The sequence below is a fragment of the Phyllobates terribilis genome, unplaced genomic scaffold (assembly GCF_046119375.1).
Source record: "Phyllobates terribilis strain yellow unplaced genomic scaffold, ASM4611937v1 Scaffold_11__3_contigs__length_659146591, whole genome shotgun sequence".
Lineage (NCBI taxonomy): Eukaryota > Metazoa > Chordata > Amphibia > Anura > Dendrobatidae > Phyllobates > Phyllobates terribilis.
Genome location: NW_027362771.1, coordinates 80,408,098 through 80,423,021, shown reverse-complemented (window position 1 = coordinate 80,423,021; position 14,924 = coordinate 80,408,098).

Sequence of the window (14,924 nt, the reverse complement as noted above, 5' to 3'; positions counted from 1 at the left end):
ATCGCTAAAACAGAGCACAGAAATGCTCAGGATTGGTTTTCCTTGGACAGCAGAGAAAGCCGCACATTGACTCGTAGACTTCAGCTCAAATCACCACTTGAGCAAATTACTGAGCCCTGCCGACATGCCGATGTAGACGGCACAAGCCACTGGGCTCAATTATTGGCTGCAGCGGTGACATGTACTGTAGTCATGACACCACCGCTGCAGCTAGTAAAAAGGACGGAAGGAGAGGCAGCACTGTACCAGGGGAGAGTGCGTAACATCTGATCTTGGTACTGGCCACTAGAGGTCAGAATGCTGTACGTGTAAAACCCCTTTAAGTATCACTAATAAAACTGCATGCTGTGGTAACTTTTGTCCTTCATTCATTTATCATAGTGTTGAAACAAACATACTTCTAGGGCTAAAAAATGCCAATGATCCTAGTTTGATGGTGACAAAGCCAAAATGATAGAGGGAAAACCAAATAGTTTTACAGTCGTTGCCCAAACGAAAACATTTCTCCAAACTCCTCGATGACAACCTTGCCTGCTTTTTATCAGATTTTAAGGTGTATGACAGTATGAAGGAGATAGCCAAGGAGCCCACAAAGGGCCTGGCATTGTTCCAGCAACCCGTACGAACAAGGACATGAAAGCCGGGCAGTCACCTTACTGCTCGCTGATACAGATGTGCCACGGCCAGGGAACGCTGAACTAAAAGCTTCCACAATATCAAAGACTTAGATTACACGTGTCTTGTGGAATTCTGTCATCGCTTGATATTTCATTTCTACACATGACCGACGTGACCCATCTTGACATTTATAGGCCATGTTCAAACTGTGCATTTTAATGGCGCATTTTTGTCTACACACAAGGATTAGTTGTTGTTTTTTTAGTGAAAAGTTTGTTGCCAAAGCTACCAATCGGCCTCTGAGAAGTGGGATTTTAGTTGGAGGAGTGAAACAATGGATTTCTCCTGCACCAAAGCTTACTATTAATCACTTTCAAGCAGGGGCGTACATAGGAATCATGGGGCTCCTACCCCCCCCCCCCAAAAAAAAAAATGTAAATAATTGTCGGGGTCACCAAAGATCAGATCTCACAACTTTCCATCCTTTACATAGTAATTTTCCTCCTGCTGACGTCCTAGATCTCTCTTTCATTGCCCCATAAAGTGTGATGCCAATAAAAGGGCCCCCCAAACACAGTATGAAACCCCCATGGTGAATTCCTCCACATGCGCAGTATAATGACCCTACTGTACCTCACCTCAACTCCCAGGGTAAAGTATGCTGACCCCAACACAGTATGATCCCCCAACTGTGAGCCGCTAGAGAGGATGGTACATAATAAGGGACAACGCTATACATAATAAAAGAGGAAACAATATAACTAAGGATGGCGCTATACATAATAAGTGAGTGCACTATATACTAAGGGAGTATGCTATACATAATAAGTGAGTACACTATATACTGTACTAAGGGACTGTGCTATACATAATAAGGCTACATTCCTGCATCTGTGTGCAGTGTCGGTGTGCTGCCCTGTTTTACTGATGCATTGAGCATGTCCTATTCTAATCCTCAAAATCAGATCAGAACAGGACATTCTCTGACCCTCTTAGATCTCATTCGCAGATCCGTGATTTTCATGGATGTGTGAATGGATCTATAAAACTGTACGAGTCCGTGGACCATCCGATAAAAAGATCTGGCTGCACACGGACATTTCACACAAATGTGAGAATGTGGCCTAAGGGATTTTACAGATAACATTATCACTCCAAGTCATACAGCGCAGATACAGAATAATATTTACATCCAGGCACTTACCGCTGACGTCTCGTCTGATCAGAGTCGGTTTCTGCTGCTTCTTCTCCATCTGGTCAGACCTTCATGTCGACATCTCCCAGCCACGACTCGTCTTGTCACGATGATCTCCAGCCTAGAAAATAACAAGGTCATACATTGTATGCATACATGTGTCTCCCCCACACTGCGTCCTCGAATACAGATATGTAACCCCCCCCATTAATATACTATTAGCCACTTAGTAATCAAAATATAAAGTGATAAGCAGCACTGTGCCCCCCATTAACTATAATCTGCACCGGCCAATAATATAAATTATTCAGTCTCTGTGACTCTCCCCAATTAACTGTAAGGCTATGTGCACACGGAAAACATACAAGGCTTCACAGTACAAGCAAAGTGAAACCCCCATAATTGCTCTCTCTCCCAGCACCCCCCATCATTGCTCTCTCCCAGAACCCTTGTCATCGATCTCTCCCAGCACCCCCGTCATTGCTCTCTCCCACCACCTCCATCATTGCTCTCTCTCAGCACCCCCATCATTACTCTCTCCCAGCAGCCCCGTCATTGCTCTGTCCCAGCACCCTCATCGTTGCTCTCTTCCAGCGGCACTGCTCTCTCCCAGCACCCCCATCATTGCTCTCTCTCAGCACCCGCATCATTGCTCTGTCCAACCACCCCCATCATTGCTCTCTCCCAGCCCCTATCATTGCTCTGTCCCAGCACCCCCATCATTGCTCTGTCCCAGCACCTCCATCAATGCTCTGTCCCAGCCCTCCTATCATTGCTCTCTCCCAGCACCCCCATCATTGCGCTCTCCCAGCACCCCCATCATTTCCTCTCAGCACTCCCATCATTACTCTGTCCCAGCACCTCCATCATTGCTCTCTCCCAGCCCCATATAATTGCTCTCTTCCAGCCCCCCACCATTGCTTTGTCCAGCACCCCCATCATTGCTCGCTCCCAGCACCCCCATCATTGCTCTCTCCCAGCACCCCCATCATTGCTCTCTCCCAGCAACACGTCATTGCTCTCCCCTTCCCCACCATCCCCATCATTGCTCTCCCCAGCCCCATCATTCCTCTCCCCAGCCCCATCAGCCCCATTATTGCTCTTCCCAGCCCCATCAGCCCCATTATTGCTCTTCCCAGCCCCATCATTCCTCTCCCCAGCCCCATTATTGCTCTCCCCAGCCCCATCATCCCATCATTCCTCTCCCCAGCCCCATCAATTCCATTATTCCTCTCCCCAGCCCCATCAGCCCCATTATTGCTCACCCCAGCCCCACCATCCCATCATTGCTCTCCCCAGCCCCACCATCCCCATCATTGCTCTCCCCAGCCCCACCATCCCCATCATTGCTCTCCCCAGCCCCATCATTCCTTTCCCCAGCCCCATCATTGCACTCCCTAGCCCCACCATCCCATTATTCCTCTCCCCAGCCCCATCAACCCCATCATTCCTCTCCCCAGCCCCATTTTTGCTCTTCCCAGCCCCATTAGTCCCATTATTCTTATCCCAAGCCCCATCACTCCTCTCCCCAGCCCCATCAGCCCCATTATTGCTCTCCCCAGCCCCATCAACCCCATTATTCCTCTCCCCAGCCCCATCAACCCCATTATTGCTCTCCCCAGACCCATCAACCCCATTATTCCTTTCCCCAGCCCCATCAGCCCTCTCCCCAGCCCCAATATTTCTCTCCCCAGTCCCATCAGCCCCATTATTGCTCTTCCCAGCCCCATCATTCCTCTCCCCAGCCCCACTATCCCACCATTGCTCTCCCCCCACCTCCCCTCCCCAGCATTTCAGTAAAAAAAAACAACAACTTACCTCAGCTTGCTCCCCTGCAACAGCATCCTCCTGGTTACCGGCAGCTTTCTTCCTGACCCAGACGCACGCTGCATGATGACGTCATCAAGCTGCGCGCGCCTCGGTCAGGGAGAAAGCAAAAGACGAACCCTCCAGCTCCGCTGCTATTCTCCTCCTGACAGCAGCGGAGCTGCAGGGATCACTCCCTGACCGCCATGTGCAGGGAGCAGCTGCACCTTGCGGGCCCCTTGGTGCAGCTGCATGGTGGGGACCCGGTGCAGCTGCACCGGCGGCGGTATGTCCATCCCTGGACTGCTATGGGCCCCCCCCGGCTCACGGGCCCCATAGCAGTCGCGTTGTCTGCCGCCATTGGCGGTACGCCACTGCTTTCAAGCTCTACTGCAGTCTTGGGCTATGTTCACACACGTTGTGTTTTTTTCTGCTACAAATCTGCTGACCACTTTTCTCTGGCAGTAAAACAGCTGCGTTAAAAACGCAGGTTTTGATTCGTTTTTTTGTTGCGTTTTTTTGCTGCATTTTTTTGACCACCCATGACATGACTTTTTTACTTCAAAGTTCCAGCTATGTTTTATCCATTTTTTAACTCCTCCCTGATATCCGCTGCATATGTACGGCGTAAGTCAGGAGCCGGTGCATGAAGCTGTATCAGAGTCTGCCCCATTCCCAACAGATGATGGCTGCGTTATTCAGCCATCATCTGCCCTTAACAGCAGAGAGTGGAGGTGGAGCTGGGCTCTATCCGCTACGGTTTACTACTTAAATGGCAGTTAGTCTCTGACCATGGAATTTAAAATGCGCAAATCAGCAGGCACACAGTTCCACGCACCCATTGTTCCCCTGCAATGCGATTGCGGGGTGAAAGTGGGTTGCCATAGCAAATGGGAGTCTGCTGAAGACCTCGGTGCCGACCATGATGATGCTCCTTTGAAACCCAGTCAATGATTTTTACAACATACTGCAATATAGTGGTATTGCAGTATATAGTATAAGTGATCAGACAATCACAGGTTTAAGTCCTCGAAGGGGACTAAAAAAAAAAAAAGTTAATACAAAAAATATTTTAAAAAATAGATTAGGTACAACCACGTCCATAAAAGTCTGATCTTTCAAAATCTAGAATTAATTAACCCAATCGGTAAAAACTGTAAAGAGAAAAAAAAATCTAATTAAGAGGACTGCGGTTGTTTGGTACCCCAACTCTGCAATAAGAAGTGATGTAAAAATCTATCCAAAAATGATATTAATAAATAAAATAAATTTTTATTGCGTGACTGGTCCTGTTTAAAGGAAATCTGACACCCCCAAAATGCAAATGAAACTACTTCAACATTTAAATGATCACTGGCTCCTGTCTGAAGCCGATCACTACACTGATGCACCCAGAAGGGGAGCGAGCGGCTTTAGAGAGGAGCCAGAGATCAGAACGCACACCCATACCCCTATATAAATTTTTAAGTTTTTTAATTGCATGATTGGGGTGACAGACAGCCTTTAAAACAATGTAAAACCATAAGAAACAAATACATTTGAGAATCTGTGGTGGAGCTTTGCCAAGGCTTGTTTTTTGCATGATGAGATGACATTTGTTTCACCCGGTGTAAATGCCGTTATTCTCATGCTTTTAGCATGGTTTTTCTTTGGTTCTTGAGTCTCTCCATTCTAGAGGTATGGCCCCCTTTTCTGTATGGGAATCTATCTCTAGAATGGAGGGGTGCAGGAACTAAAGAAAAACATCACCAGATTCAGGAGAACAACGGCTTTTACATTGGTTAAAAAATACCTAATTATAGCAAGTGATGGAACTTTGTAAATCAATTCTTCTTGGAAAAAATGAGAAATATATGCCAGCTGCAACTGTGTCTTATTTCTAGTAAAGTACCACAGAGCCAGAACTGTAGAAAGACTGCAAATAAAAATACTGTTAGAATTCCATTTATTTTCTCCTATTCCAACTATAGCATTATTTCATATAATTGACTTGGATTTACTAATGTTGTAACCTGATTACATTATTGGTAGTGTTGAGCGATACCTTCCTATATCAGGAAATATCATATCGGATTGGATCGGACCGATACCCAAAAAGTATCGGATATCGCCGATTCCGATACCGGAAACCAATGCAAGTCAATGGGACACAAATATCGGAATGAAAATAAACCCTTTCTTTCCTTGTAGGTTAATTCTACATGAAGTAAAACAACTAAGAATAATGTAGAATGTATTACATGAAAAGCCGGCAATTCAGCAGCGGCATACACCGGTACCCGAGAATTTACAACAGAAAGAATAGAGCTTTACACATAGATTAGATAGATAGAAACATGTCAGTCACATATATATGAGGTACAGTGACAGTGTTGCTTACTGTACTTGTCATTTAGTGTAAAGGATTTATTAAAAAAATAATAGTGTTTTCATGCACCGTCTCTTTAAAAAAGCCGGCCGGCAATTCAGCAGCGGTACCCGACAATTTAGAACAGAAAGATAGAGCTTCACACATAGATTAGATACATAGAAACATGTCAGTCACATATATATGAAGTACAGTGATAGTGTTGAATACTGTACTTGTCATTTAGTGTTAAAATAAAGGATTTATTTAAAAAAAAATTGGCGTGGGGTTCCCCTTAATTTTAGTCTCTAGCGGAGGTTAAGCAGACGGCTGGGGCAGATGTTTGAAGCCTGGGAAGGGGGTAATACCCACGGAGCTTCCCAGGCTACTAATATGAGCCCCCAGCTGAATACCTAGCCTTTACTAGCTATTAAAATGGGGGACCACCTCAAAAAAATGACGTGGGGTCCCCCCTAATTTAATAGCTAGCAAAGGCTAGGCAGACAGCTGGGGGCTGATATTAATAGCCCAGGAAGGGTGCCATGAATATTGGCCCCCTCCCAGGCTAGAAACACCAGCCGTCAGCCGCCCCAGAAATGGCGCATCCATAGGATGCGCCAATTCTGGCACATAGCCTCGCTCTTCCCACTGCCCTGTAGTGGTGGCAGTGAGGTAATAGGGCTGGGGTTGATGTCAGCTTATAATGCCAGCTGACAGCAAGCCCAGGTTAGTAATGGAGAGGCGTCTATAAGACACCCCCATTACTAACCCCATAGTCAAAGTTAAAAAAAAAACACAAACACCCAAAATAAAGTCCTTTAATTGAAATAAACACACAATTCTTTATTGTTCTAAATTAAACTCTACTTACCATCACGCCCATTCCAGCTGAAGCCAACGATCTCCTGCAATAAAAGAAAAATAATAAAGCAACCTCATCCTTACCTTTCCATGGTTCCCAGGACAGCTTCAGCTCTGCTACATCGAGATGACAGGCTGGACCGCAGCAGAACGCTGCCATCCAGCCTGTCATCCCGCAGACACTGAGAAGCACAGGCATGCTTGCGCTCCTCAGTGTCTCTCTGTGACGGCATCCAGATGAGCCGAGTTCATGTCCAATGAACTCAGCTCACCTCATGCACGTCACTGACAGCGTGGGAGAATTCTCCTGCACTCAGCGCTTCAGCGTGAGAATTTTCCCACGCTGTCAGTGACGTGCATGAGGTGAGCTGAGTTCATTGGACATGACCTCACCTCATTCACGTCACTGACAGCGTGGGAAAATTCTCACGCTGAAGCGCTGAGTGCAGGAGAATTTTTCCACGCTGTCAGTGACGTGCATGAGGTGAGCCGAGTTCATTGGACATGACCTCGGCTCATCTTTATGCCGTCACAGAGAGACACTGAGGAGCGCAAGCAAGCCTGCGCTTCTCAGTGTCTGCGGGATGACAGGCTGGATGGCAGCGTTCTGCTGCGGTCCAGTTGGTCATCTCGATGTAGCAGAGCTGAAGCTGTCATGGGAACCATGGAAATGTAAGGATGAGGTTGCTTTATTATTTTTCTTTTATTGCAGGAGATCGTTGGCTTCAGCTGGAATGGGCGTGATGGTAAGTATAGTTTAATTTAGAACAATAAAGAATTGTGTGTTTATTTCAATTAAAGGACTTTTTTCTGGGTGTTGTTTTTTTTTAAATACTTTACTAGAAATTCATGGCGGTCATGTCTAATATTGGCGTGACCCCATGAATTTCGGGCTTAGGGTCAGCTGATAATGCCAAGCTGGCCTTAACCCCTTTATTACCCAGTGAGCCACCGCACCAGGGCCCTGGATGAGTGGGTACAGCGCCAGAAGATGGCGCTTCTATGAACGCGCCATTTTCTGGGGTGGCTGCGGACTGCAATTTGCAGCGGGTGGGGCCCAGAAAGCTTGGGCCTCCCTGCGCTGCGGATTCCAGCCCCCAGCTGCCTAGTTGTACCTGGCTGGACACAAAAATAGGGCGAAGCCCCACGTATTTTTTTTTTTAGTTATTTCATGAAATTCATGAAATAATTAAGAAAAAAAGGGCTTCCCTATATTGTTGTGTCCAACCAGGTACAAATAGGCAGCTGGTGGTTGGGGGCAGCCCGTTCCTGCCTGCTGTACCTGGCTGGACACAAATATAGTGCGAAGCCCCACGTCAATTTTTTTTTAATTATTTCATGAATTTCATGAAATAATTTAAAAAAAAAATACGTGGGGCTTCTCCCTATTTGTGTGTCCAGCCAGGTACAACTAGGCAGCTGGGGGATGGAATCTGCAGCGCAGGGAGGCCCAAGCTTTCTGCCCCCCCCCCCCCCCCCCGGTGCAAATTGCAGTCCGCAGCCACCCCGGAAAATGGCGCGTTCATTGAAGCTGGATGCTGTACCTGGCTGGCATACAAAAATATGGCAAAGCCCACATCAAAATTTTTGGGAAAAATTAATTAAAAAATAAATAATAATTTAGGGACTGCATCTTTATTAACTCCTCAAATGTCATTTAGTGTTAAAATAAAGGATTTATTTAAAAAAAAATTGGAGTGGGATCCCCCATAATTTTAGGCTCTAGCGGAGGTTAAGCAGACGGCTGGGGCAGATGTTTGAAGCCTGGGAAGTGGGTAATACCCACGGAGCTTCCCAGACTACTAATATCAGCCCCCAGCTGAATACCTAGCCTTTACTAGCTATTAAAATGGGGGACCCCCCCAAAAAAATGACGTGGGGTACCCCCTATTTAATAGCTAGCAAAGGCTAGGCAGACAGCTGGGGGCTGATATTAATAGCCCAGGAAGGGTGCCATGAATATTGGCCCCCTCCCAGGCTAGAAACACCAGCCGTCAGCTGCCCCAGAAATGGCGCATCCATAGGATGCGCCAACTCTGGCACTTAGCCTCGCTCTTCCACGCTGCCCTGGTGCGGTGGCAGGGGGTAATAGGGTTGGGGTTCATGTCAGCGCCAGCTGCCATGAAGCCCAGGTTAGTAATGATGGGCGTCTATAAGACACCCCCATTACTAACCTACAAAGTGTTAAAAAGAAAAAACACACTACACCCAGAAAAAAATAATTTATTTGAAATAAAACACACAATTTTATTTAATTCTTAGTTTACTAAAAAAAAATAGTTACCTGTCCACGTTCCTGCGCTGATCTCCCATGCACAGCTGTCACATCTGGAGATGGTGACAGCTGTGCATGGCTGCTGTAAGCTCACGCTGCCGGGAACACGTCCGCTCCCGGCAGCGGGAGCCACTGACTGAGGTCACCGGAGTGCATTCAGGCAGCGCAGCTCCGGAGACCTCCTTTACGGCACTGCTGTACCATGGGAATTTCTCACGATACAGCAGGGCCGTAAAGGAGCTAACCGGAGCAGCGCTGCCTGAACTCCGGCGAACCCGCTTATGCAATGACGGGGCTGCTTTACGGCCCCATCATTCTAGCGGCAGCGGTTCAGAGCGGTCACATTCTATGTGGCTGCTCTATCCTGGAGATCTTCGTGGGACACTCGTGGACTACTACGGAGGGGTAAGGATAAGGTTGTGGTTTATTATTTTATATTTTATTACAGGAGATCGATGGCTTCGGGGAATTAGGTGTCTAGGTGAGTATAGGTGTAGTTTTTTATTTTTTACTTTATTTTAGGTGGCGATCAGCGGGGACAGGTAATGTATGAACTAATTTATTGTAGGCAACCACTGGCCACCAATGACATGTATTTAAAATTTATTGGGGACACAGTAGGGCAATTTAAATAGCAGGATCAGGCTGATGGGAACTACTGCTCCCATCAAGCTGATCCTGCTGGCACGAGTGGACGGGGGACAGACATAGGCCGATGGGAGTAGTAGTGTCACATCGGCCTATGTCTGCCTGCACGCACACACCCGCACACATCGCACAGACACCGCGCACACCCGCAGACATCGCACAGACACCGCACACATCGCACAGACACCCCGCACACACTCGCAGACACACGTACAGACACCCACACACACCAATCATGACGGGTCTGGGAGGTGAGGCTGACCTGTGCGGCCGTGGGAAAGTTCATGTGAGTTCATGCAATGCAGTCAAGCATGAACTCACATGAACCCTCTGAGGGAACCGCGGCTACTTCAAATGAACAGCTGATCGGCATCACCTGATACCTCAGCTGTTCATTTGAAATAACCAGCGGGAAAGCGCAGCACAGAACGGGAAAGCCGGCGGTGAAGTCTTTTCACTGCCGGCTTCCCCGCCCGGGTCCTTCGCTCCCCGCTCCTTGGTGCTGCGCTCCCCGCCCGGTCCTAACTTACGATCGGGATGGGAGGTGGCGAGGGGAGCGTAGGATCGGGGTGGGCGGCTGCGGGGAAGCAGTATGGGGCTGTGTGGTTGTTTAAAAGCCGGCGGCTTTTTACCGCATGCCGGCTTTTTACCGCCCGCCGGCTTTTAAACAATCAGGAGAATTCTCCCACGCTGGGATGGCATTCTGATGACAGGCTGGATCTCAGCTGAGCGCTGCCATCCAGCTTGTCATACTTCAGAGACACTGCAGAGCGCAGGCATTATGGGAACTTCCGATTCCGGTATTCGATATTGTAAAAGTAACGGAATTAAGTATCGGAATTCCGATACCGCGAATATCGGCCGATACCCGATATTTCAGTATCGGAATGTTCAACACTAATTATTGGCAGACAAGATCATTGGACACAATTATGGAACTAGTCTGTCCAGTCATTGGTCACATTAGGTAATTTATCCTAATAAATACCGGTCCGAAGACCATCTGATATATAAAGAATAAAAAAGAATACTGAGACTGTGGAAAATGTGTGGAAATGGGCTAAAATCTTACTAAATGAGATAGGATCTGTAAAATATTGCAATATGGATCCTCACCAACGCCTCAGAATGGACAAAAATACATGCCCCTCCGAGGGTACATTGAAGTCCTTATTGTCATATACAAAATCCTTTGGACTAAAAGGTCAACAGATTTTCATTAATTCATTAAAGATGGCCTAAAATATTAAAGTTTTTACAGTGTTGCAATGTGTATTTTTTAAACATGTTATTGTCTTTAACGTGCGTGTACAGGCAGAGACCTATGAATCCAGGGCAGCGGGCAAGGATAAGCCGCTGAGGACCCGCCTGCCCAACTAGTCTACAGGGCATCAGATATTAAAGTATGTTTTTCTCTGAAATGCCACATTGACAATTGGTAATGGTCTCATTGGAGCTGTTTTGCTTTTATTCGGATTATAGGGTTTAGATTGAAACCCTGTGCTTAAGACTAACTCTAATCAGTCAGAGGGTAAAGCAAACTAATATGTTGTCCATCAAATTTTGGACCTGATGTGGAGACTGAGCTGAGGATGGATAAATCATCCTAGGGAAAAATTCCTACCTGACTCCAAATATGGCAATCAGAATAAATCCCCAGATCAACCATCCATCTCTAATTGTCATGCAAGGTGTGGGAAAGACTTAGTGCAACACTAAGGGAAGAGGGAAAGGGAGCCCGGGCTCTAGGGAATGGGTGGGAAGTGGAGACCTCCTAGGTTGATCTATCGTCACCCTGTCTCCCCTAACGTCCCTGTATTGACTCTTTACCAATCGCCGCATGCCTACATCGCCCTGTGTTTCCCTGACGTTTGGCTCAGGCTAGGGAAGGGAAGGGAGGAGATGAGCACTAGTCGATCTCCACTAAACACTATAGACAACAAGGAAGGACAAACAGGGAAATTGCTTAGCTTTAGATGACTCCAGACAAATGTGCACACGTCCTCAAGCTCCAGAGAGGACAGAGTACTGCTCTCGCTAAAGCCTTCACCAGTAGTAATGAATATCCCCGACACCTCCCTCTAGAACACACCAGGTATTTATACACCCAGGTCAGGGAGTTAATTAGCCAGAGGAAGGTAGCCGCTGGGTCCTAGAGACAGACTCTAAGAAGATGTCTGTAATGCTGTAACTGCAGGGTGACTGTCTGTCACTTCTGACACATCCGTGACAGTACCCCCCCCCCCCCTCTACAAGTGGCCTCTGGACACTCAGGACTGGGTTTCTCAGGACAAGAGGTGAGGAATGAGCGAACCAACCTGGGAGCGTTCACCTCTGACGCTGAAACCCACATCCTCTCCTCTGGACCATAGCCTTTCCAGTGCACCAAGTATTGTAGAGAACGAAGTTGGAGACGAGAATTTACAATCCTTATTACTGGGGGCGGTGGTAGAGGTGAGGGCTCAAGAGGTTCCACATACTTTTTGAGTAAGGACCTGTGGAACACGTTGTGGACCTTAAGGGCCTTAGGAAGTTCAAGATGAAACGCTGCTGGGTTAATGACGGCGGTTATTTTATAGGGACTAATAAACCTAGGTCCCAACTTCCAAGAAGGAACTTTCAATCTTATATTCCTGGTAGACAACCACACAAAGTCATTCACATTCAGGTCCAGACCTGGCAAGCGTTTTCTGTCAGCCATACGTTTATACCTGACTCCCATGATCTTTAAATTAAACACCCTGCCATACCGAGGAGAGCGACGAAGCAAACCATTCCTCCTCAGGAACTCCTGAAGCTCCTCCCCCACTAAAGGTACCAAACTGTGGGTGATAACCGTATGCACCAAAGAACGATGACATGCCAGTGGATTATTGACAATGATTATTAATGGCAAATTCTGCCAGCGGTGAGTAGGATGCCCAATCCTCCTGCACCCGCAGGACAGCTGCACCCCTAGTCAAGAACAGAATGCCTTCCAGAACTTGGAAACAAACTAAGTCTCCCAATCTGACACCACATCGGCAGGAACCCCGTGAAGCTTCACGATCTCATTTATGAACACCTAAGCAAGTGCAGGCAATGCGACGAAGTGAACCATTTTACTAAACCTATATACTACCACCAAAATCACTGTTTTGCCTGCAGAAACCAGTAGGTCAGTAATAAAATCCATGGACAAGTGTGTCCATGGCCTACTAGGGATAGGTAGCGGAAGAAGAGTACCAGATGGACGGGTATGCGAAACCTTAGAGCGCGCGCAAATACTACAAGCAGCTATGTGTTCAATCACATCCCGATGCAACCCCGGCCACCAAAAACGAGAGAGGAGGTCCGCGGTTGTCTTACCACCTGGATGCCCAGCAAGCACAGAGTTATGATGTTCCTTAATTACTTTGTGGCGCAGATGGTACAAATAACCTTCCTGAAGGGCGGAAGGCAGGGCCTTCTCCATGAGCCTCCAACACCTCACCCTCCAGTTCAGGATACAGTGCCGAAATGACTACCCCTTTCTGTAAAATCGGCACAGGGTTCTCATGGTCACCACCACCAGGGAAGCTCCGGGACAAAGCATCAGCCTTGACATTTTTGACCCCTGGCGAAAAGTGACAAAAAAATTGAACCTAGTTAAAAACAGGGACTATCTGGCTTGCCTAGGGTTGAGACGTTTAGCTGACTGGAGATATGACAGGATCTTATGGTCAGTAATAACAATAATAGGATGGACAGCCCCCTCCAACCAATGTTGCCATTCCTCGAACACCATGTTGTTCTCCAAAAGTTTCCTATTATCCACGTCATAATTTCTCTCAGCCGAAGACAATTTTTTAGAAAAGAAGGCGCATGGACGCCATTTACCAGGGGACGGACCCTGAAACAACACCGCCTTGACATCCGATGCATCAACCTCCACAATAAAGGGTTGGGAAACATTGGGTTGACTGAGTATAGGTGCAGTGTCAAAATGATTCTTTAAGGAAGAAAAAGCCTGGATCGAAGCATCCGCTCATTTGGAAAAAATCAGACCCCTTCTTAGTCATGTCAGTAAGGGATTTCACAATAACAGATTAATTTTGGATGAATTTCCGGTAAAAATTAGTAAAGCCCAGAAAACGTTGTAAAGCCTTCAGGTTCTCGGGACGTTCCCAAACAAGGACTGCACGGATCTTCTCAAGATCCATTCGAAAACCCGAAGATGACAAGTACCACAAACACTGCACCTCCTGAACAGCGAAAACACATTTTTCCAGTTTGGCATAAAGTTTGTTATCCCTTAATATCTGGAGCACCTGCTTAACATGCCCCCGATGTGTCTCAAAATCAGGTGAGTAAACCAAAATATCGTCCAGATAGACCACCACAAACCTCCCCACCAAATGATGGAAAATATAATTTATGAAATGCTGGAATACCGCAGGTGCATTGGTCAAACCAAAAAGGCATAACCAGACTTTTGAGATGTCCTTCCGGGGTATTGAACGCTGTTTTCCATTCGTCCCCTTCTCTGATTCTAACCAGATTGTAGGTTCCCCTTAAATCCGACTTGGAGAATACCCTAGCTCCTACAACCTGGCTGAACAAATCAGGAATCAGAGGAAGAGGGTATGGATGGTAATTTGATTTAATTCCCAAAAATCTAAACAGGGATGTAGACCAAAATCTTTTTTCTTCACAAAGAAGAATCCTGCCGCCACAGGCGAAGATGAGGGTCTGATATGTACCTTCTCCAGATTTTCCAGAATGAAACGCTTCATGGCTTGTCTCTCAGGGCCAGAAAGATTATACAGTCTGGACTCCGCTAGTTTAGCTCCGGGGGTCAGGTTAATAAGACAGTCATAAGCACGACGAGGAAGCAAATCCTGACACCCCCTCTCAGAAAAAACGTCCTTAAAACCAGACAGAAAAGCAGGTAATATTTCTATAGAGACAGTAGCAAGGGAAATATCCAAACAGTTCTCATGGCAGTAATCTCTCAATTCAGTAATCTTCCCAGTTTGCCAAGCCACCAACGGATTATGTTTAACAAGCCAAGGAATACCCAAAACAATCGGTGTGGGAAGATTGTCCAGGACATAGCAAGGGATTATTTCACAATGAACTGACCCCACCCTCACTTTTACATTATGTACAATCTGAGTAAATGCTGTCTGTGCAAGTCGCACCGAGTCGATGGC